The sequence below is a fragment of the Gorilla gorilla genome, chromosome 23 (assembly GCF_029281585.2).
Source record: "Gorilla gorilla gorilla isolate KB3781 chromosome 23, NHGRI_mGorGor1-v2.1_pri, whole genome shotgun sequence".
NCBI lineage: Eukaryota > Metazoa > Chordata > Mammalia > Primates > Hominidae > Gorilla > Gorilla gorilla.
Window position 1 is genome coordinate 21,804,890 of NC_086018.1, and position 25,211 is coordinate 21,830,100.

The following is a 25,211-nucleotide window of genomic DNA, read 5'->3' on the forward strand; positions in this document are numbered from 1 at the left end:
AAAAAGGAAAAAATCTGTATCCCATCCCCTCAAAAATCTCACAAAAAAACAAAACCAAAGAAAAGTACCTGGCCCAGATGATTTTATGGACAGCAAACATTAAAAAGAACATAAAGTTTTTATCTTCTACATAATTTTTAAAAATTAATTATTTATTTTTGACAGGAAGTCTCGCTTTGTAGCCCAGACTGGAGTGCAGTGGTGTGATCTCCGCTCACTGCAACCTCTGCCTCCCAGGTTCAAGCGATTCTCCTGCCTCAGCCTCCAGAGTAGCTGGGATTACAGGTGTGCCCGGCTAATTTTTTGTATTTTTAGTAGAGATGGGGTTTCACCATGTTGGCCAGGCTGTTCTTGAACTCCCGACCTCCGGTAATCCGCCCACCTCGGCCTCCCAAAATGCTAGTTTTACAAGCGTAAGCCACAGTGCCCAGCCTAGATAATCTTTCAGAAAAAGAAGCAAATGGAATTCTCCCCAACTCACTGTGAATTTAGTATAGGCTTAAAACCAAACCAGACATAAATAGTACAAGGAGGCAAAAGTATGGACTAACTTCTTATGGACATATATGCAAAAATGCTAAATAAAATATTAGCAAATAATCCAGCAATGGATTAAACATGTATCACGACCAAGTTGGGGTTTTCCTAGGAAATTAAGATTATGTAATAAAAGAAAAAACTATTAAAGTAGTACAAACTATCAAAGGAAAAAACCTGTATGATCATTGCAACGGGTTCATTTGCGACATAATACAATTTCTTTTTTTTTTTTTTAAGTCTTTTTGGCTGTAAGTTTATTCAATGCAAAATAATCCTCTCCAATTCTACTGAGGTGGCTGACGGTGTCCACGACCAAATTTGCCTCTAAACTGGAATTCGGTTGCTGACCCAGCCCCAGCCTCGGCTTTCTTGTCGGCACCAGGGGGCACAGCACTCCTTCTGTAGGTATCTCTGTCGGCTTCCCCTCTTGTGAGTCTTGCAGGTCGCTCACCCTCCAGACCTTTAGACCGAGGCCTGCCAGTCCCTGGACGGCTGCGGCGTAGGGTGGCAGGCACAATCTCCAGGGGCAGATGAAGGTAATCACGGAGATACTGGATATCCTCATTGGTAAGGTACCAGTAGACATGTCTCCAGGCAAACTGTTCCTTCACGTAGTAGCCTCGGGACTACATGACAGGAAGGTTAGGCACACACATTCTTTTTTTTTTTTTTGAGAGGAGTCTCTGTCGCCCAGGCTGGAGTGCAGGGGCGCGATCTCGGCTCACTGCAACCTCTGCCCCCTGGGTTCAAGCCTCGGCCTCCCGACTAGCTGGGATTACAGGTGTCTGCCACAGCGCCTGGCTAATATTTTTGTATTTTTAGTAGACACGGGTTTCACCATCTTGGCCAGGCTGGTCTTGAACTCCTGACCTCGTGATCCGCCCGCCTCGGCCTCCCAAAGTGCTAGGATTACAGGCCTAAGCCACCGCGCCCGGCCGGGCACATTCTTGTCTGCCAACTCCAGGTGCTTAGGCATGTGGACATCCTTCTTGACCACCGTGACTGCCTCTTTAAAAAGGAGTTCATAAATGGCAATCCGGTTTTTCTTAGGCATCAGCATTCTGGGGAGGAGCAGCCGCTAAGGTGGCAGGGTGGCCCGGATGGGGGCCGATGGAACTCGAACTCCCCCATAATTTAATATTTTATATATATATATATATATACACACACATATATATATGTTGCTCGCTTATTTTTTTTGTCTGTTCCCTTATGTACCGGGAGTGCCAGGAGGACAGGGCTTTGTGTTTTCCTCACTGCTGTCTGGCTCATGCATAGCACAGTCCTTGGCACACGGTAAACACGCTGAGGAGAACCTTTCGGACTAGCGGACTCTGAGCATCATTCCGCTGGGCCCAGTGGGGCCTCTGAAGGGACCCGCCTTGCCCGGCTCCAGCCCAAGACGTGAGGCATGCGCACCGGCTGGCCGGCTACTTCTTTCTTGACCTGCCAAGTGGCAGAGCGGCTGCGCTACCCAGTGCCGAGACAGACGCGAGCTGGAGATGGGGGAACGGGACGGGGTGGTGGTGGGGGACGGCGGCGCCTGCGCAGTGAAGGAATGTAGGCGGGGCCTCCACGGCGCCTGCGCAGACGGCCGCAGCCCTGCTGGGCGCGAAGGGGCTGGCCAAGGGCGGGGCCCGCGAGGGAGGCCGGGCGGCCCGGCAAGCGGGGCTGTGGGTTAGGCTGCTTTCCTGAGGCCGGACTCAGCGGGTCTCGGCTGAGCCACCGGGTGAGCTCACCGCCCAGCCCAAACCAGGAGATTGCGAGGGAGCGATGCGGTGCAGCGCGGTAAGAGCAGCAGCCGGGTTCCCGCAGTGTTCGCTGGCGGGTTGGTTTATCGCCTCAGCGCCGCCCGCGCGGCCGCGCCCGGGCGTCCCCGCAGACCCCGGCAGGCCCAGCGCCTGCGCCGTCTCTGCTCCTGGGCCCCTCCAGTGTGTCCCGCGCCTGCGCCTTTCCCTTCCCGCGCCGTCCTCGTTCTGGGCTTCGGAGCTCCTGGAACAACCCGCAGGCTTCGCCGCCGAGACCCACTGGCCTTCGTCCGTTGGTGTTGGGGTTCAGCTGGTTCTGGGACCCCGCTTGCGGCTTGTCTGTGTGCAGACAAGCCGGGTGCGACCCTCGTGCTTGCCTTTCCGCCGCTCCGGGAGAGGCTGGGGCTGCCGCCCCATCGCCCGGGTCCCTTGCCTGGGGCGGGGACAGCGTTGTTCAGTGGCCCCGAGGGCGCAGCGCGGAGGAGCAGGGGCCACAGGCGGCGGACCCCGGGCCTGCTGCCGGTGCTGCTTCTGCTGTGGCCGCCTCCCGAGGCCGACGGAACGTCCTTTTTTCTTGAGACGTGGTTAATTGCATCAGGTTGGATGTGAATAATCCGGTACCTGTCTGAGGAAATTTTGCGTTTCCAGGAATTTGGTAATTGTATTACGTTAAGTAGTTAAGTCTAAGACATCATAGTCGCGGCACGTTGGGCAAGCTGCCCTGGAGATGACGAAAAGAAATCAGTTTCCAGTAGTTTTATCCCATTTACAGAACACGCAAAAATTCTGTGATCATTCAAATGCGGGGAACCTTGATTTGTTGATATCCTTGATCATTTGTCCAAGTACCGGAAGGGCGAGGAAAAGATTCCCGTGAACAGCCCAGGTGATTTCAGGGAACAGTGTTTTCTTTTGTCAAAAGAGCCTCTTAAGCCATGATAATATTTCCCAAGCTTATAACAGATACAAGCCTTTAAAAAATGGCATTTGCTGTCACCCAGTAGGACACATCTTGAGATGAAATCAGAGCTGTAGGCTTTGTAGACAACAGCAGTCATTTCTGGTGGCTTCAGGGAGTGGAGGGGGACTGCAATTTTGCCAATGTAGGTGATACCAAAGGGACTATAGTAATTTTTTCTTCGTAATTAAAAACCAGGCCAGGCGCGGTGCCTCATGCCTGTAATCCCAGCACTTTGGGAGGCCGGGGCGGGCGGATCACCTGAAGTCAGGAGTTCAAGACCAGCCTGACCAACATGGTGAAATCCTGTCTCTACTAAAAATACAAAAAGCGCGCGCCTGTAATCCCAGCTACTCAGGAGGGTGAGGCAGGAGAATCGCTTGAACCCGGGAGGCGGAGGTTGCAGTGAGCCGAATTCGCGCCACTGTACCCCAGCCTGGGCTACAGAGCGAGGCACCGTCTCAAAAAAACAAAAACCAGACATAACAAGGCCGAGCGCCCTGGCTCACGCCTGTAATCACAGTAGTTTGGGAGGCCGAGGCGGGTGGATCACCTGAGGTTAGGAGTTCGATACCAGCCTGGCCAACATGGTGAAACCCCGTCTCTACAAAAAATATAAAAATTAGTCGGGCGTGGTGGCACATGCTTGTGATCCCAGCGGCTCGGGAGGCCGAGACAGGAGAATTGCTTAGGAGGCAGAGGGTGCAGTGAACCGAGGTCTCGCCACTGCACTCCAGCCTGGGCGACAGAGTGAGACTCTGTCTCAAAAAAAAAAAACAAAAAAAAAACAGCTATTACAATATACATGTATGTTGTAAAATAACCAAACCAATATAGAAGGGTGTATAGTGAAAGGAGAAGTATTGTTGTGGGTAAAATTGTTTCTATGAATAAATGGCTAATCCAGTATTTTTTTCCTCCAAAAAAACACCTTTTCCCCTTTGATTTAGTGTATACCACACAGAGTCGCTTAGCCGACTCAGTGACTTTTTTGATAGCTGGAGAATGCTTCCTAATGGTTGCAGGTGTGTAGGGGTTTTCTTGACATTTTCAGTAAGAAAGTGAATGTTGTGCCATAGGAAAGCTTTATCACAGGTGCACGTTGGTAGCCAACCAAATAACGTGAGTGTCAAGTACAGTATCTAGTGAGTGGAGAATAACTGTAATAATTACAATTACAGTTGTAGTTAAAGTGAAGTTTGTATCAAAATTTCTGTTTCAAAGGTGAACTTTTAGGGGGTGTATCTGCGGTGTTTCTTCCTCAGATGTGATTTCTCTGAAGCAGTGGTTCTCTATAACTGACTTGACACACAGTGCATCTGATATTTCGAATGACTTAAGTGATGGTATCAAAATTACTATCATATACATATTTAAATCACATGACTAACCTGTGTGTGGTATTATGCAAACTGCTCAGCTCAGTAGGGGAACAGAAATAAGAAAAAAAGGACAATATTGGGAGTCTTTTATACAATTCAGTTTATTCAATTGAAGGACTGTCTTTTCTTTAAAAAAGTTCTGCTTTCTTGGTGTTAAAATAAAGCATCTTTTATGAAATGATGGTGATACTAAATGGTGATATATGGTAAACGTAAATAGTAAATACAAGGGTAGTTATTGTGATTTTTAAAAATAAAGAGAGCCGAGAATCTCTTGTTTTGCTGCTGTTGTTAGGGAGTTCAGGAAAAAGTTCCTGGGGCTTTTGCTGTTAAGAAGATTCAAATATAGAGTATTTTTTAAGAGTAAATATGAGTTTATTTTGAGGTCATTTGTCACAGTCTACTGAGAAATCCACTGAGAAAGCTGTTAAATTTGCATGGCATTAAAGATGTTCCTATTCTGATCATTGTTAAATAGATCTTTTCTTATTAGATATAATTGTTTTTGAGACAGAGTTTCGCTCTTGTTGCCCAGGCTGGAGCCTAATGGCATGATCTCCGCTCACCGCAACCTCCGCCTCCCAGGTTCAAGCGATTCTCCTGCCTCAGCCTCCCAAGTAGCTGGGATTACAGGCATGTGCCACCACCCCTGGCTGATTTTGTATTTTTAGTAGAGACAGGGTTTTTCCATGTTGGTCAGGCTGGTCTGGAACTCCCGACCTCAGGTGATCTGCCTGCCTAGGCCTCCCAAAGTGCTGAGATTACAGGCACTAGCCACCTCACCCAGCCCCAGGAGATTTTTTTGTGTTGTGCCAACAAATAAGCCTAGGCAGGGAAATTCTTTCTGGTGGTTGGAATTGTTAGTACTGAATAGACTAGATGCGAGGTAAAGAACCCCCATGGGGTTTTCTGTCAGCCCAGAAATCATTGTGACCTCAGTCTTTTACTGTGAAATAACATGACCATTAGGAAAGTAGCCTTAAACAACGTATTTTGGGTATGTTGAGAGGGAGGGACAATTATGATCTGTTCCAAAGTGAACATAACAGATGATCCCTGTGTCTGTGAAGCCTTTAAAATTTATAGTGCTCTTCTTCTGTTAATTTCAAGTAAGATTTAGAGTTACTGTGACATACTCTTAAAAAACCTGCGGTGTATCAAAAGGCACGTTTTTAAAGCATCTTGAAATGAAATTAATAATATAATATCTACTTCTTCAGAATAGTAGTTTTTACATTCTGAAGACTGACTGACTGCTCTCAGCCACTTCTGAGTTCTCTATTTTCAAAGAATAATTTGGTATTCCATAAAGGAAATCTGTAAATAAGAGAAGAGAGTGAATATCTTTTAACAGTGTTTTTCCTGATCTTTTCCAACATCTTTGTTGTGGTTCTGTCCTTTATTTTTTGGTTAAATCCAGAGGTTTACTTCTGCCTGTATCTTTCCAAACTATTAATCTGTTCACAATCACTTTCCCATTTAAACCCTTCAGCAGCCCCAGTACCTTCGTAATAAGGTCTCCTTAGCTTGGTATCCAGAACACTTCAATACTGGGCTTTGACCCCTGTTCTCCTTCCCCCACCTCTGTTTAGGTGCTTCACTGAGCTGCACCGAACAGCTCTTGGCCCCTTGAAATCTCTGCAGTCTCCTTGTCTCCCTCTGCTGGAATATTCTTCTCTCACTTCATCTGATGATTGCCTTCAAAACTCAGCTCATTTTCTTATTTCCTTGCCCTTTTCATGTCCCTTGTTTTCCTCCGATTAAATTAATGTTCCAAACTCAAAAGAAAAACAACTCAGCTCAGGCATCACCTTGCCTGGAAGGCTTCCCTAGTCCTCCTGCCTCCTGCAGACTTGTCTGGCACCCTGTGCATTTGGGATTTGGCACACTATGTCTCATCTGCGGCCTCCACTGGACAATGAGACCGTAAGTGTGTGGCTTGACAGAAAGTTGTTGACTCTGCTGCGGTGCTGGTACAGTGCTGGGCACGGCAGTGTTACAGAGGAAGTGAGCCACTTAGTTTCTGCCCTTAGGAGCTTTTATTCTAGTTGCACTTGACCTTGACAGCTGTGAGACACCTCCCAGTAGTGCGTACCAACTTTTCAAAGTCTGTTTAATTGTACCTTAGTGTCTGATTCCAATTTTATTTCTTGAAGGAGGGGAGTGTCTCTAATGTCTTATTTTGGCACCCAGAGACCAGGTAGGCATCATTTTTATCCCAAATTGTGGAAGGCATGTACATTTGACACAGATCACTTCCCTTTTTTCTCTTGTACACCTTTCACCTTTTTTTTTTTTTTTGAGTTTGATGTGTTTGGACAGTAAGGGTTTAAGAGATTAAGATTAAATTTCAACTTTGTCTATTGTGCATATAGCCTAAGGAAAACAAAAAGTTAAAGAGGAAAAATACATTGCCTCTAAAAAGAAGGCTCATTATTCAACTTTTTTTATTTTTAATTGTTTTCAGAGACTGAGTCTCACCCTATCACCCAGGCTGGAGAGGTGATCACAGCTCACCGTAGCCTTGAACTCCTGGGTTCAAGGGTTCCTCTTGCCTTAGTCTTCTCACTAGCTGAGACTGCAGGCCCGCACCGGCACACCTGGCTAATTTTACAAAAATTGTTTTTGAGAGACGTGGTCTTGCCATCTTGCCTAGGCTGGTGTGGAACTCCTGGGTTCAAGCAAACCTCCCGCCTTGGCCACCCTAAGTGTTGGGATTACAGATGTGACCCATTGTGCCCAGCCTAAACTTTTTTTTTTTTCAATGCTGAGCTGTACACAGAAGAAAGTAAAGGTCTTGGTCAAGCCTAGGAAAGAAGTATGCAAAGAAACTGGTGGCAGGCTGGATGTGGGCATATTTCAGGGCTTTGGAAGGTGGAGAGGAGAGGACTGCTTGAGGCCGAGAGTTCGAGACCAGCCTGGGCAACATAACGGGACCCTGTCTGTACAGATAAACATTTTATAATTAGCCAGGTGTATGTACCCTAGAACTTAAAGTATAATAAAAAAAATAAAATTCACCAGGTGTGGTGGTGCGCACCTGTGGTCTCAGCTACTTGAGAGGCTGAGGCAGGGAGATCTCCTGAGTCCAGGTGTTTGAGGCTGCAGTGAGCTAGGGATCACACCACTGTTCTCCAGCCTGGGCTACAAAGCGAGACTCTGTCTCTAAAGAAAAACATACTGGTGGCATTGTCAAGATTTGTCAAGAAATAGCCATTATGCTGGGCCCAGTGGTGCGCACCTGTAGTGCCAGCTTTTCAGGAGGCTGAAGTGGGAGAATCTCTTGAGCCTAGGAGTTTGAGTTCAGCTTGGGCAGCATTGCAAGAGCCCAGTCTCAAAAATATTAGGTCAATAAGGTTTATTTTAATTAAACAAGAAAAAGAAATATCTGCTAAAATTTAAAGCTATTCTATTCTTCCTCTCTCTCTTCTAGTGTTCTTGGGGAAGATCCCAACTAAGCCATTTTCCAGTGGCACCTCTTCCATCATGAGTTCCTGAGGCAGTCCGATGGGGCTACTTTATTCCAGAACAATCACAGTGAGACCTTTTCTCCCAATAAATGCCCCTTTTCTCTCCTTAGTATATTCTCCTGCTTACAAAACACTGGTGTCTCCTTATCATGGTTTGGTTCTACCCCACTGGGCCCAAGAATTCTTGCCCAGGAGCAACTGAATTTTCTTCTTGCTTGCTTTTTAAAACTTTGGTGGGGTAGAGCCAATTTTAAATCTTCTGATCCATTTTTTCATTGTTTTTCTCGCCCTTCTGCATTTTATGCAAATTCCGTTGAATCATTGCAGTTACTTAGGTTTGCTTCGTCTCCCCCATTACAAACTACTTGCTGGATTTTTCAACCCTAGTTCCCTCATTTTTATGATTTATGCTCATTTCTTTGTACACTTCGTCTTGCTCCATCTCCCAACTCGTGGCCCCTGGCTTTGGATTATTGTTTTGGTCTTTTATTTTTTGTCTTCTTCTACCTCAACACTTATCTTCCTCTCCCAGTCTCCTGTACCCTATCACCAAGGTTGTCATTAACCTTTCATATTATTCCTCATTATCCATGTATTCATTTGCAAATAAGCGTATATTAACAAAATCACGGGTTTATGGAGATATAATTCACATACCTTAAAATTCAGGCTTTTAAAGTGTACCTTTCATGTGGTTTTTGGTATATTCACAAAGTTATGCATTGATCACCACCATCTGATTCCATAACATGTTCAGTACCTCAAAAAGAAGTCTGTACTCATTAGTAGTCATTTCACATTCACCACTCCCTCTGGCTCTGGGCAGTCACTGATCTTTGTGTCTCTATGGATTTGCCTAGTCTAGGTATTTTTATGTAAATGGAATCATACAACATGTGACCTTTTGTTTGGCTTTTTTCATTTAGCAAAATGTTATCAAGGTCTATCCCTGTTGTAGCATGTATTAGCACTTCATTTCTTATATGCTGAATGATATACTTTATTTGTCCATCAGTTGTTCATGCTTTATTTGTCCATCAGTTGATGAACATTTGCGTTTTTGCCACTTTGGGCTATTATGAATAATGCTACTGTGAACAAGTGTGTACAAGTTCCTCTGCAAATTTTTGTGTGGACATATCCTTTCAGTTCTCTCAGGTGTATATCTGGGAATTGAATTGCTGGGTCGTGTAGTAGCTATGTTAAACACTTTGAGAAACTGCTATAATGTTCTCCAGAGCTGTACCATTTTAAATTCTGTGTATGAGGATTCCACATTCTCCACCTCCTCACCAGTGTATGGATTTGGGGGTATACTTTTTAAAAAGTGGGATTAGGCTGGGCACAGTGGCTCACACCTGTAATCCCAACACTTTGGGAAGCTGAGGTGGGAGGATCACTTGAGCCTAGTAGTTTGAGACCAGCCTGGGCAACATAGGGAGACCCTGTCTCTACAAAAAATAATTTAAAATAAATTAGCTGGGCGTTGTGGCACACACCTGTAGTCCCAGCTACATGGGAGGCTGAGGTGGAAGGATTCCCTGAGCCCAGAAGTTTGAGGTTGCAGTGAGCCATGATGGCAGCACTATACTGTAGCCTGGGTGTCAGAGCAAGACTCCGTTTCAGGGAAGAAAAAAAAAAGTGGGATGATATTTTTGACACTTTTCTTCTTGTTTTCTTAATTTCATACTTCTGGAAATTCCATTAAATTAGCTGGTACCACTCTAACTCATTGTGTTTCATGGCTGCATAGTAATATTGCATAATATAAATATACCATTCATTCATCAAAGTTAGCAGATATTGACTGTTAGGTGCCAGGCACTGCTCTAAGCGTTAAAGAAAAACACACAAAAACTTTTGCATTCTTAGAGTTTATTTTCCAGTGGAGGGGGTGGAGGGAGGTAAGAATTTAGGAAATAAATTAATTACATATATAGCATAGGGTTTCACCAGTGAGTGCAGCTTGAATCGTTGGCAGCTTTCTTAGTAGTATAAATACAGTACTAAAGATGAAATTACTCTAAATGGTGTTACTTAAATTACTGGAATAGGTATTACTATTAGTCACTTTGCAGGTGAAAGTGGAAACACCATCGTAAAATGTAAAATGGGAAACAGCTGGTTAATGTGGATCTGGAGTTTTTCTAGGACATAAACTGATGAGCTAGAAAAGTAAATGTGTCAGTCCTTGGTAGCACAGTTTGTACGTTTATAAATTTTATCCAAATCCTCTTAATCTAGTGATTAATAGACACTCTTCACAAAAGGATGAGGGAGGTATATGTGTATGTGTTGAAAGGTTCCGAAGGATGCAACTGAGAGTACTTTGGGGGACGTGGCAAAACTTCCAGGCCCATTCAAGAGTCTTGTTTTCTCCCTGAGCTTTTATGTATTTATTATATTGCCCTATTAATTATTGAGATTGTGCCTTACAGTAAAAGCTGCTTTAAATTGTTGACGCTATAATTTAAAATAATCTGGGTCACCTAGAGTGGTTAAACCTGGAAGAAAAGGATGTCCTTCCTGCCAGGGCAGATTGTATGTAGATACGCAACCTGGTTGCGCCTGTGCTACCCTCTACTCTGTTGGGCCTGGAAGTATGCAGTTCAACGTTTCTCTTCTGATTTTTTAAAAAAATTTGACTTTGTTTACTTTTTATTTTATTTTAATTTAGAGACAAGGTTTCACTATTTTGCACAGGCTGGTCTCAAATTCCTGGGCTCAAGTGATCCCCTTGCCTCGGCCTCCCAAATACTGGGATTACAGGCATGAGCCACTGCACCTGGCCTTAACTTTGAAATGAAGTTAGAAATGTACATTTTATTTTTTTAATTATTATTATTATTATTTATTATTTTAGAAACAGGTCTAGCTCTGTTGCCCAGGTTGGAGGGCAACAATGGTGCAATCACAGCTCACTGCAGCCTCCACCTCCTGGGCTCAAGTGATTTTCATGCCTCAGCCTTCCGAGTAGCTGGGATTACAGGCATGTGCCACCATGCCCGGCTAATTTTTTGTATTTTTAGTAGAGACCAGGTTTCACCATGTTGCTCAGGCTGGTCTTCTGACCTCAAGTGATCTGCCCGCCTCAGCCTCCCAAAGTGCTGGGATTACAGGCGTGAGACACCACGCCCAGGTGAACAGAATAGTTTTCCATTCACCACAGTTTGTGACAGTCTCTACATTGTGAAGTGACAAGTTCTCTTCTGTTTTCCTTCTGCCCCTCATCACCTTTTTCTTTCTCATTTCTTTTTTGAATTTTGCTGTCTTGAATTGGTGTCTAAAGGATGACATAGCAGACAAGGGGACTGACACATGAACTCTCATGAGTTACTGAGGAGTTTCTCAGTGCTCTATCTGCATCATCTATCTGCATCTATCTGCATCATCTATCTGCATCTATCTGCTCGCTCTCTCCTTCCTAGGTGCTAGCCTGCCAACCTGCTTTGAGAAATTGGAAATGAATCGAGGGGTAATCAGCCTCCCCTTGTACATGTAGGGACCGCATCTCCAATGCCTTGCTTTACACAATAACGAATGGTGTTTTGCTTACCTATTTCCACACAAACTGCTGATATGGTTAGGATTTGGGAAAGGGGAAGAAGGGAATTTTGGGTTTTGAGGAGTAGCTGGGGCTTGAACAAAGAGGAGGTAGTAATGAACATTCCTGGGGTGAGGCAATTAGTTAGCTGAGGGAGAAGAAGGCATATAATAAATTAGGGATTGACAGACTGTCTGTAAAGGGCCAGACAGTAAATGTTTTAGTCATTGAAGACCTTAAGGTCTCTGTTGCATCTAATCAACTCCATCATTGTAGTGCAAAAGTAACCACAGCCACTATAGATGTGAATGAATGTGACTATGTTTCAATAACTTTTTTTTTTTTTTTTTTTTGAGACAGTGTCACTCTGTTGCTCAGGCTGGAGGGCAGCAGTATGATCACAGCTTATTACAGCCCTGACTTCCCAGGCTCAAGTGATCCTCCCACCTCAGCCTTCCAGGTAGCTGGGACTATAGGCACTTGCCACCACCCCCCATTAGTTTTTGTATTTTTTTTGTAGAGGCGGGGTTTCACCATGTTGGCCAGGCTGGTCTTGAACTCCTGAACTTCTGGGCTCACGCTCTCCACCCTACTTGGCCACCGAAAGTGTTGGGATTACTGGCATGAGCCAGTGTCCAGCCCAAAATAGTCTTTTGATTTTTTTCCCCCAACCATTTAAAAGTGCAAAACATTCTTAGTTTTTGGGCTGAAAAAAGACAAGTGATGGGTCAGATTTGGCCCCGGATTGTGGTTTGTTGACCCCTGTTATAGAGGAACAGGAAGCAGAGAGGACTGGTTATAGGGCCTGGGAAACCAAGCCAGGGAGTTAGACTTAAGGTAGTATGAAAGAGGAAACCATTTTTGTAATGTAATGAAAATTTTAAAGGAAGGATGTTTTGTATTTATATGTGTTCCTGGAAGCATCTGAGTTTTTATTCAAAACATGTTTTCACTATGGAAAATTTCAAACATTTACAAAGTAGAGAGAAAAATGTAATGAAATACCAAGTGATGTATTTATCACCTACCTTCAACAACTATCAGTCCTAGGTCCTTTGTATTTCTGTGTTTTAGAATCAACTTGTCACATTCTACAAAAAAGCTCCTGGAATTTCTGTTGGGATTGTTTTGATTCTGTAGATAATTTCAGGGGAAGAATTGACTTCTTAATAAAATTGAATCTCCTAACCCATGACCATGGTATACTTCTCAATTTATTTAGTTTTTCTTTAATTTTTCTCAACAATATTTTGTAGTTTTCAGTGTACAAATCTTTCCAGTTTTTTGAAGGGATGTGGTCAGATTTACTTCTATTTCATATATTTTGATACTGTGAATTTCAACTTCCCATTATTCATTGCTAATATATAAAAATAATACTTGGTTTTTGTGTATTAATCTTGTATCCTGAGACCTTAATGTAATTCGTTTTCAAAGCTTTTTGGTGGATTCCATTGGCTATTCTGTCAATGTTATCTGTGAATAAAGATAGTTGTACTTTTTTCTTCCCACTCTGAATGCCTTTTATTTATTTTTCCTTCCTTTACTGCACTGGCTAGAACTTCTAAGTACATAATGAATAGAAGTGTAACTGCCCAATGGGTTCACCTTGCCCACTTCCTGGACAGAGCGGAATCATCAAGACGGGAATTGCAATAGAGAAAGAGTAATTCAGGCAGAGCCTGCTGGGTGGGAGACCGGAGTTTTATTATTACTCAGATCAGTCTCCCTGAGCATTTGAGGAGCAGAGTTTTTAAGGACAGCTTGGTAGGTGGGGGGAAGCCAATGGGCCAGGAGTGCTGATTGGACAGGGATGAAATCAAAGGGAGTTGAAGCTTTCTTCTTGAGCTGAGTCCGTTCCTGGGTGGGGGCCACAAGATCAGATGAGCCAGTTAATCGGTCTGGATGGTGCCAGCTGATCCATCAAGTGCAGGGTCTGCAAAATTTCTCCAGCACTGATCTTAAGAGCAGTTTAGGGAGGGTCAGAATCTTTAGCCTTCAGCTGCATGACTCCTAAACCATAATTTCTAATCTTGTGTCTAATGTGAGTCCTACGAAGGCAGTCTGGTGCCCAGGCAAGAAGGAGGTCTGCTTTGGGAAAGGGCTGTTACCATCTTTGTTTTAAACTATAAACTATAAGTTTCTCCCGAAGTTAGTTCAGTCTACACCCAGGAATGAGCAAGGACAACTGGGAGGTTAGAAGCAAGATGGAGTCGGTTAAGTTAGATCTCTTAATATCTCAGTCATAATTTTGTAAAGGCAGTTTCAATCGTGGTAAAAGTGGATTTCCTTGTCTCATTTTTGATCCTATGGGGAAAATATTCAGTCTTACGTCATTCAGTATGATATTAGCTACAGGTATTTCATATATGCTGTTTGTCAGGTTTAGTAGGTTATCCTCTGTGTGGAGTTTTGTATTTTTTTAATAAGGAATGAATGTTGGGTTTTGTTTAGTGTTTTTCTGTGTGTATTGAGAAGATCATACAGCTTTTCTGTTTTAGTTTACAGTGTGGTGAGTTACATTGAGTTTTGAATTTTTTTTTTTTTTTAAGACGAGGTCGCACCCTGTCACCCAGGCTGGAGTGCAGTGGCATAATCCCGGCTTACTGCAACCTCTGCCTCCTGGGTGCAAGCAATTCTCCTGCCGTAGCCTCCCAAATAGCTGTGATTACAGGTGTGCACCACCATGCCTGGCTAATTTTTGTATTTTTAGTAGAGGCGGGGTTTCACCATGTTGGCCAGGCTGGTCTCGAACTCCTGACCTCAGGTGATCCACCCACCTCATCCTCCCAAAGTGCTGGGATTACAGGCGTGAGTCACTGTGCCTGGCCGATAACTTTGTTTTTTTTTGAGATGGAGTCTCGTACTGCTGCCCAGGCTGGAGTGCAGTAGTTCTACCTCGGCTCACTGCAAGCTCCTCTTCCTGGGTTCACACCATTCTCCTGCGTCAGCCTCAGGAGTAGCTGGGACTACTGGCGCTGGCCACCACGCCCGGCTAATTTTTTGTCTTTTTGGTAGATATGGGGTTTCACCGTGTTAGCCAGGATAGTCTCGATCTCCTGACCTGGTGATCCGCCCACCTCAGCCTCCCAAAGTGCTGGGATTACAGGCGTGAGCCACCGCGCCCAGCCTGCCTTGCCGATTTTTGAATGTTAAACTAACCTTGCATTTGTGGGATAAACCCTACTTGGTTATGATATATTATCCTTTTTTTCTAGATTGTTAGACTCAATTTGCTAAAATTTTGTTTGTAATTTTTACATTTATTTTCACGAGAGATATGGGTCTGTAGGTTTCTTTTTTTGTAATGTCTTTGTCAGATTTTGGTATCAAAGTAATGCTGGCTTCAAAGAATGAGTTGGGAAATATTCTTCTCAGTTTTCTGGAAGAGTTTGTAAAGAATTTGTTTTATTTCTTCTTTAGTGGAATTCCTGAGTGAATGCATCTACGCCTGGGGTTTTCTTTGTAGGAAAGTTTTTAACTACAAATCCAATTTCTTCAATAACTATAGAGCTATTCAAGTTGTTTATCACTGTTTGAGCTTCGATAGTTTGTCTTTCAAGAAATTCATTTATTTTATGATAGTTTGTCTTTCAAGAAATTCATTTATTTTATCTAGGTTCTTGAATTTACTGGCATAAAGTGGTTCCTAACAGTCTCTTATTTTCCTCTGATAGCTGTAGAATCTGTAGTGTTGTTACCCTTTCCATTCTTAATGCTGGTAATTTGTGTCCTCTCTTTTTTATGAGTGTGGCTAGAGGTTTATCAGTTTTCTTGATCCTCTCAACCCATTTTTTGTTTCATTGATCTCTGTTTTACGTTTTCTGTTTCATTGATTTTTGCTTAGATGTTTATTCTTTTCTTCTCCATACTTTGTGTTTCATTGCTCTTCTTTTTCATGTTTCTTAAAGTAGGAGCTGATGTGAGTCTTTTCTTCTTTTCCAACACAGGTGTTTAGTGTTATAAATTTCCCTTTACTGCTTTAAGTTTTTAAAGGTAATTTAAGGATAGCCCACAAATTTTGATGTTATGTTTTCAAGTTCAAAACACATTCTGATTTCCCTTTTGGTTTCTTCTTTAGTTCATAGACGTAGAAGTATGTGAGTTCCCGAGTATTTCAGAATTTTCCAGAGATATTCCATTATTTTGTAATTTAATTAATAGAGAATCTTTTATTTTATTTTATTTTGAGACAGAGTCTTGCTCTGTCGCCCAGGCTGGAGTGCAGTGGCGTGATCTCGGCTCACTGCAAGCTCTGCCTCCCGGGTTCACGCCATTCTCCTGCCTCAGCCTCCCGAGTAGCTGGGACTACAGGCACCCACTACCACGTCCGGCTAATTTTTTTGTATTTTTAGTAGAGACGGGATTTCACCGCGTTAGCCGGGATGGTCTTGATCTCCTGACCTCGTGATCTGCCCGCCTTGGCCTCTGAAAGTGCTGGGATTACATGCGTGAACCACAACATCCAGCTGAGAATCTTTAAAAAAAAAAAACACCACCACAATACTATTATCCCATCTTTAAAAAGCAACAGTTCAGAAAGATGGAGGACAATTTGAAAGAATAGAGAAAGGATCAGAGAGATCGGTGTCAGTCAAGAAAGCCTGATAAAAGGCCAGTGGAGTGACTCATGCAGAGTAGAGGGAGTGGATGAGAAGAGAAAGGGAGAGACACATAGTCACCAGGGACAATCAAAGGAAAAGTAAGTGTAATTTTGTAGTTGAATGAATGAGGAAGATGGAGGAAGGTAAAAGAAAGCTGTGTTAAATTAAACTCTAGAGTGATCAAAGCTGTGGTGGTTAGGATTGGAAGAGGGTGGCACACACTTAGATTGGGTGACAAAGTTTGTAGTTGTCTAGAAGAACCTCTGAAGTTTCTCTGCTTAAGTCGGAGTGGAAGCAGCCCTGGGGATTGTAGTGGAAAGGGAGAGCTATATGTCTACTAGTACTGTGACAAGATAGAAGAAAGTAAGTTTAGGATAAAGGGAAATTTGTCCTTCTGGTTGTAGTGGGAAGGAAAGGAGATGGATGCTTACTGTAATTCTGTGGGCTGAGCATTTTCCTTGTTAGTTTCCACACATCATTTGATGTGGTTCTTATAGCATCCTATGTGTTAGCTGTTTCTACTTAAAGATGAAAGACCGAAATTTGGAGATGAGTAATATGCCCAGAGCCAGATAACTAATAAGTGGTGGAGTTGTTAGCATTTGAACGCATATTCTACCCAACCAGTCTGAGTTCTTTCCACTTGGTATGTAAATTCATGAATACAAGCCAGCAAATGTCCCAGGCTGCTCCTATTCAAAGAGCTGCCTTTTGTGTATGATGTGGTCTATGTTAAGTGTTATGACCTAAAACAATACTGCTGGGTTTTTTTGTTTTGTTTTGTTTTGTTTTGTTTTTTTGAGACGGAGTCTTGCTCTGTTGCCCAGGCTGGAGTGCAGTGTCGCGGTCTCAGCTCGCTGCGACCTCCGCTTCCTGGGTTCAAGTGATTCTCCTGCCTCAGCCTCGAGTAGCTGGGATTACAGGCACCCACCACCATGCCCGGCTAATTTTTGTATTTTTAGTAGAAACGGGGTTTCACTGTGTTGGCCAGGCTAATCTTGAACTCCTGACCTCATGATCCGCCCGCCTCAGCCTCACAAAGTTCTGGGATTACAGGGGTGAGCTACCGCGCCTGGCGCGCTGTTCTTTTTTGAAAAGAAAATCTTGATTTTGTGTTTTGAAGTCCTTAGAAGCGATTGTTTATTTAAGCTAAAATAATCAAGTTACTCATTTATTCAGTAAATCAGATTCAACAGGCAACATTCTCAGAGGCATGTATATGTGTGTAGGGCTTTGGTGATTTTTTGGTGATGTTTGTAACCTAGAATATAGTTTCGAAGGCTTAGATTTAAGACTTCCATCTGATAAAGTGGGGGTAAGCTGCAGTGAAATCTGCATGATAGTCTATTCTTGACACTTGCTGTTAGTAGTAACCTTTTACTGAAAGTCAAAGTTTGCTTATGTCTTACAGTACTGTTCTGAAAGTTTACTTTTTAAAAATGAGAATGAAATATTGGGAAGAAACATCATAGTTATTTTACATATTCTGTTTTTTTAGTACCTGATTGGTTATGTTATATTGACATTCTCGCATGTAATTACACTTTATTGCTTGAATTTGCAATACATTGCTCCTGAGATAAAGACATAGGTGAAGCTTATCCTAAGTTGGTAACAGCAAAATTATTGTATTAATAATTGAGTCATATGGTGTGTTTCGGCATTTTAACAAGGAAGTATGGACCATGACATTTTGAATTTGAAAGGAAGTACTTTTTTACTGCTTTCCTCTTTTTCTGTCTTATATCTTTGTCCTACCACTAAGAAGTGAGTAAAGTTCTAGACTCAGTTATAGGATATCTTAATAACAGGCCGTGAACTGTGTCACTGATTAACTGACCTATCTAGTAAGAGTTAGGATTTACTTCTGACATTCGTGTACTTTTTGCAGTAATTCAGGCTATTCACATCATAGCTTTGCTTTTGTCTGTTTTTCAAGTAAGAGGCTGAGGCAGAAGAATCATTTGAACCCTGCAGGCAGAGGTTACAGTGAGCTGAGATCGTGCCACTGCACTCCAGCCTGGGCTACAAAGCGAGACTCTGTCTCCAAAAAAATGAAAATTAAAAATAAGTAAATGTGAATTTCAGATAAATAGTGATGACTTTTTTGGTCTAAGTATACCCTAAATGTTGTCTGGATAAAAGACACTTAGGTGAGTGCTGTGGCCAGGAAGGCAAGAGGGATGGGGGACCAACCAACTAGAGACAAGGGAAGGTATCACTAAGGACACGGCAGTGGAGCTGAGTCCTGAAGTGATGCACGAGCAGTTATTTCTCAGGGAAGAAACTGGTAAGGGGTTTTCAGGGGTAGGAACAGTAGGAGCCAAAGTGTGGGTATGTGAGAGTGTGTGACTATGTGTGCACGTAAAATGGAAATGAGATGGAGGGATGGGTTGGAGCCTGGATTTGAAGAAGCAGGTATCGGCGCTGGGGTATTTGGCCTGGGACAGTGAGGCATTATTTTACAGGAGAGTGGCCTGGTGGGATGTGTGCTTTAGAGTGTGGACACACAGCTGTGGCACAGAAGGATTGCTGGCAGGGGAGGGCGACAGGAGGCTGCCAGAGTTGTCCAGCTGGACTTCTTCCCTGACACAGACAGGCTGGCATAGGATTGGTGTGGTAGTGGGGATGGGAAGGAGGGAATGCCGCGAGGTCAGGAACTTCCTCCAGTCGCCAAGAGGCGTCTTGACCGTTTAAAAATGTCTCTGAAGATTTAGCACACCAAGGCCCCCTGTAGTCCCAGGGTATAGGCCACCCTTGAGATTAGAAAGAAACCCCTGGGAGCTGTGGTGGGGTGGGTGTGACTGTTGGAGGTGCCCCTATTCAGACTCCTGCTCTACCATTTGCTTTGGGATCACCTTTTACAGTGGATCTGATATTATAATACCCACTTCTTATGATGAAAAGGAACTGAATGAGTGTGGAATCCCTAGGACCCCGCTGGAATATAATGGGCCCTCGGGGTTTAGTTTCTTTCCTTCTTGCCGGTGAGGTTTGAGAGGGACTGGAGAACAGTGGATTTCGACCATCCATTTGGGGTTGTCAGTCTGTGCCAGGCCAGCTGGAGACTACAAAACGGAGGTACAGGTAAGCAATGAGGCCCTGTGGTTCATTCTCAGATTTCATTCCGGGAGATCAGAGAGAGCCCTTTCTGGAACTGTATCCTTTCTTGGGAAATATGGGTGGAAATCCGAGGGCCCTGTGCATAGATTTTCCCTTCTCTTTCAGCTCTGCCAGCTGCCAGAACTGTGGCTTTCTCAGCAGATTGTCTGTACACATGAGACCTTATTTACGGAACGATTTACAGAAAGACAAACCCTTCATTCCGAGTTTAACCAGTCCCCTTATACCAAGGTTTCCCAACCTTGGCTGTATTGATATTTCAGGCTGTATAATTCTTTGTCGTGGGGGGCTGTCCAGTGTGTTGTAGGGAGTTTACTAGGATTCCTGGCCTCTTACACACTCACTGTCTGTAGCACCTTGCCTCCCACGCAGTTGTGACAACGAAAAATGTGTACAGGAAGTGCCAAATATCCCCTAGGGTACAAAATTGTCCCCTACCCCTCATTAAGTACCACTGCTTTATACTCACTAGACACAGGGAAAAAGAACTTCTTAGCATTTTTTATTAATTTCTTTTTAACCTAACCAGTGAAATGCTTGTTGAAAAAAAGACTTAGTTTTTACTACACTGAATTTGAATTCTATTTTAACTTATTTAGTTTAGAAAGACTTCTCAAATCCAAAATTTTAAGCTTTTTTTTTTTTTTTTGGACATAGCCTTGCTCTGTCGCCCAGGCTGGAGTGCAATGGCGTGATCTCGGCTCACTGCAACTTCTGCCTCCTGGGTTCAAGCGATTCTCCTGCCTCAGCTTCCTCAGTAGCTGGAATTACAGGTGTCTGCCACCACACTTGGCTAATTTTTGTATTTTTAGTAGAGACGGGTTTTCACCATGTTGGTCAGGCTGGTCTTGAACTTCTGACCTTGTGATCCGCCTGCCTGGGCCTCCCAAAGTGCTGGGATTACAGGCGTGAGCCATTGCTCCCAGCCAATTATAAGCTTTTTAGAAAGGATTTTTTACATTGTTATATTTGAACCATTAATGAAGTGCAAAATGAAATGTTTCATTTAGTATTTCACATCAGAGGTTGTTATAAATGTACAAATAGATTGATGTTTTGAATTAAAACTATGGCTGACAGTTAATTTTATTGATACCAAGTTGTGCAAGTTTAAACTGCCTGCCAAGAGTCTGAGCATAAAGCTGTGGTTTGAAAGGATCCTGAATAAACGTTTTCTTTTTTGTAAATATTCGGAAACTTTGGCTAAGGAGGTAGTGGCCAGAGGAGACGCAAAATTTTTTGCATTCTGGCAGTTTGAACTTTGGGAACGAATGTGTTTTGGACTAAATCTGGAAAAATCACTTATGTACTGTTGCCAGACATTCTTTTAGGCTGTCCTTTTCCAGGCTTGTCACTTGTCTGGAATGTTAAGTGTTGTCAGTAGTTTAACGTCCTTTCCAGCAGCTTGCATTAAAGTGAGAGAAGATCTCCAGAAATGGATCTGAAGAGGTCTTGGCATAAGATTAGGACTTTTATTTCATTATTTTTCAAAAAGTAGAAAGAAGGAGAAGACTTACATGGTTCTAAGTTTAAAAAAATCCAGGAAGCTTCTAATCGTTTCTAATTATTTTCTTGGGTTAAGCCTCATAGAATAATAGAAATCATAAGTTAGTGTGAGTGAGCTTTTCGTTGGCCAAAACAAGTGGGAATACAGTTGTGCTGTTTAGTGGCCATTTGAGTTGGTATTACTGATAACTACCTCCTTTTTTTTTTTTTTTTAGCATCCTATGTGTAGTTGTGGTTGGTCTAGCATCCTATATGTAGTTGTGCTTGCTTTCCTCTCTAACCAAAGTTTGTTTTTCCTTTCCGTCCACGTGGGGTTATTATGAGAATCAGTGCCCTAGTATTTGTGCAGTGTGGGCTTTCCACATTGTCTGGCTGGTGCTTTCCAGGCAGCTTACTTTCATAGTTAAACGACAATGGCAACATCAACAAAGTGTCTCTGCCTCCTCATTACCCCCTGGCTCTCTCCCCTTCACACATTTTTGAGAAGTTCTTTATCCTTTTCTTTCCTACTCAGCTTTTTATTCCACTCCACTGCAGCATGACTTGGCCTCCATCCCTCCACTGGGGATTCATTGGCCCTGCTCACCATCACCTCCTTATCTTGATTAAAGTGGCCACTGAGGCATGACTGAGCAGTCTTTCTCCTGTGGATTCACCTTGAGACTTTCTTAACTGGTTGGACAGGCAGAAAGGAGGGAATTGTGAGAAGAACTGGGTTAAAGCAGAAAGGAGCTGCATTTTCCTTCCGTGGCCATGAGGCTGTTTAAGGGGGAGTGCCTACCTGGAGTGGGGAGAGGACATAGAGTACAGTTTCTTTCGTCCTGGAGTTGGAGGTAGAAACAGGGGAGGTAGATCTGGATGCCATCTTTCCTCATAAGTCATAACCGATATCGTTGATTCCTGGAAATGGGAAACTACCCTGTTAAATGTACTACATGTTACAATTTTAGGCATAGTATAAAATCTGTCTTTAAAAATTAAGAAAGTACTGTCTTATAAAAACAAGCATTTAAAAGTTGTGCCTCAGTAAGCATTGAAGTTTTTTGAGCAGTACTGGACTTCTGTCTGGATTCAGACTGAGCAGAGAATCACATATCTGAAGGCATCTTTACCCCTGCTTCTCTCTCCCTCCTGTCTGTTTCATGCACCTTGAATGTATGCCAACTTGCACATGTGCAGTTTTTTGACATGACAAGGCTCAGACTTTCCCTCTTAGTAGTCCTTGACTTTTTCAGTGGAGTCTCACTCCAAGTCTTTAAAATGTGTACATAAAATGCACCTTTCTGAATGTGTGTCATCATTCACCATAAGAAAGTTTATGTATATGTTGAAGAATATAGGATCAATCCATTACATTATGATTTATTTGATTTAAACACTTCTTACTGGGTTTCTTTTGAAAGTTTTGATTGGCTTTTGGTAAGACACATGTTTTATCAAATCGATTGTTGATTTTGCTTCATTTAGCAGCATTCACATTCTGACTCTGAAGTGGCCCTTTCCCTGAGTTATAGTTTCCCTTGACTGTGTGATTCTTTCTTCTCAGTGTTTTAAGTCTGTTCTTAATTTACAATTTTAATATGATCTCTACATTTTGAAAATGAAGTTTGTGAAATAAGAGAGATAAATATATTTAGATTGCTTAGGTTAAAAACCCTTTTTGGATTTTCAGTGGGTATTGATAGGCATAAAAAGTCATAATTAATAAGCAGTTCCTCTTAAATTGTTTGATTCCGTGTTCTGAAAGTACAGATTATGAAATGAAATTTTCGAACTTCTGAAAGCTACTAATCCACTCTCCTTTATAAACAAGGCTCACAGAGTGTGGGTGACTTGCACAAGGTCACATAGATGGTGCCAGACCTGGGACTGCAATCCAGGTCTCTTGATTTTTGTTCCAGTGTACTCCATACTATGTATTTTCATAATATGTAATTTTCAGTGGGAAAAACCCATAAGCTAATGTTGTTTGTTGACATCTGTGGGCCATGGTATATAATCTAATCTAAGTAGTAGGTAAAAACAATCTTTAGTCATTCCTTATAAAGGGTTTCTTTTACAAAGTGTCTTTTGAATTGCTGCTTTTATTTTAATAAGGCAGTAGTCATACATGGGGCATGCAGTATATTCTTCTGTAAATTATGATAGCTCATGTTATCTGGTCTTTACTGTGGGCTGCCAGCCTGCTAACCACTTTAGGCTCATTATTTCATTGAATCCTCTCAACATCCTTATAAGGAAGGTACATAGTATTACCAGCCCCCTTTTACAATGAAGAAACAGATTTCAGAGAGGTTAACTTACCCAAGGATATAGAAGGATACAGATTTGATCATACGTGGTTGGGCAGTCTCCTGGATAGTAGTGTTTTCTTTTTGTTGTTGTTGTTGTTTTTGAATAAGCACAGAGAATTATTAATTAAATAGGAAATTTAAATGGTTTTAAATAGCAGTACATTTTGGAAACATTTGAGGGGAAAAGATTCTAATGGAGGTGAATAGGAGGAACTGAAAGAAGAAAGTAGTGACAGCAATCAAGATCCTGGTGTAACTAGAGAATGGAGAGATTGGGGACTGCCCCTGTAGTTGCCAAGAAGGGTTCCCATCCCACCCTGTGCCAGGGCTGAAGGTGCTTCTCAGCCAGGGAACGGCCTTGGAGCTCTCTTGTGATATCCAGGACAATTTGTGTTGTCCTCTAATCAGGGTGGATCCTTCTGGATGCAGTATGACAATAAGATAAATTTACAATGTCCTTTTGGTATATTTCTGAAACTTGATTGGTGTGTTTTTCATGGGTGGATGGTTGGTGAGGGTGGGGTTTCTGAACCACTGAAATAAGTTGCTGTCCCTAACCTTGGACTGTTATACCATTTTTCCTTTGACCTTTGATCTGTGATGAAGTAACTTCTGGAAGTGGGATATCAGGAGTTATGTTCTTGTTGGTTTACACATGTTATTTTTTACAAGAACTCTATAAACTAGATTTTATCAGTTCTTTTTTATAGGAGAAGAAACAGATTTGCAGATACATAAAGTGATTAAGTGATTTGTCCAGAGTCGCACAACTTGGATGGCAGAACTGGAGCTTGAACTCAGGTCTCTTGACCTTTAAGTTCAGTTCTCTACTCATTGTATGGGAGACCCGGAAGGAGATTCTTTTGGTGTGTCACATAGCCTTACCATTGCTTTGTCCTATGTAACGTCATCAATTATGTGAATTACCTGACATTACAAGAGTCAGAAGGTGTCGTAGAGATGCCTTAGAGTCCAACTTCCTTTTTATTGTAGATGAGAATACTGGGTGGCCAAGTGACTTAGATTGAAGACAGCACTTGTTAGAAGGAAGACTAATGGGTTTCAAGTCAAAGTCAGAATTTAAAAGTATCCTAAATGCTGGAAACTTGAGCTGATTTACCAAATAAAAATTTTAACAGATAAAGGTTTAGATTTTTTAGAATATAGATTACACAGCAATGAAGAGGAAGAGCTGGGCATGGTGGTGTGCTCCTGTAATGCCAGCAACTTGGGAGGCTGAGGCGGAGCTCAGGCTGTAGTGTGCTATGATAGAGAAAAAAATTAAGAAGAAAAGGAAAGAAGTGGGATGTTGCTTACTGTACAGTTTTTTCAACATTTCTGCATGTTTGTAAAATTTCATAATAAAACATTAGGGGAGGCTGGTCACAGTGGCTCATGCCTGTAATCTCAGCACTTTGGGAGGCAGAGGCAGTCGAATCACGAGGTCAGGAGATCGAGACTATCCTGGCCAACATAGTTAAACCCGTCTCTATTACAAGTACAAAAATTAACGGGGCGTGGTGGTACGCACCTGTAGTCCCAGCTACTCGGGAGGCTGAGGCAGAATTGCTTGAACCCGGTAGGCGGAGGTTGCAGTGAGCCGAGGTTGTGCCACTGTACTCCAGCCTGGCGACAGAGCGAGACTCCATCTCCAAAACAAAAAATAAAAGGGGGGAAAAAGAGAACAGTAGCTTAGCAGCAGTTTGTGTGGTAAAAGACTTGAAAATATTAGATAACCATGAACTTATTATGAGCCTCTGGAAGCTCCTAGAAAAGCAGATTTTTTCTTAGATTAAGGTAGGGGCAGCTCAGTTTCTAGATCGAGGGAAATAATAGTCTTGCTGAGCTCTGTGCTTGCCAGACCAGATCTGTCTTGTATCTGTGCCCACTTCCGAGGTGCCTGTCATACTTTGATGCCAGTGGACACAGGGTACTGAAATCTGGAGGAGTGGATGGGGAATGTGTGGTGCTGACTTGGAAGGAGGGCCAATTTAGGGAATCGCCATGGTGGTCTTCAGATACTGGGGGAGTTGTGGAGTGAG

General features: G+C 42.8%; 1 protein-coding gene across 3 annotated transcripts in view; it reads left to right on the plus strand.

Annotated features, from left to right (window-relative positions):
* The first annotated feature begins 2,132 nt into the window (after positions 1-2,132).
* Positions 2,133-25,211, plus strand: part of SPECC1L (sperm antigen with calponin homology and coiled-coil domains 1 like) — a 145,313-nt gene continuing 122,234 nt past the window's right edge. The window contains exon 1 of one of the 3 annotated variants that reach the window (XM_055375170.1): positions 2,133-2,328. The gene's annotated coding sequence lies outside the window, so the exon portion shown is untranslated. The other 2 variants (XM_055375172.2, XM_055375171.2) reach the window with 2 other exon arrangements.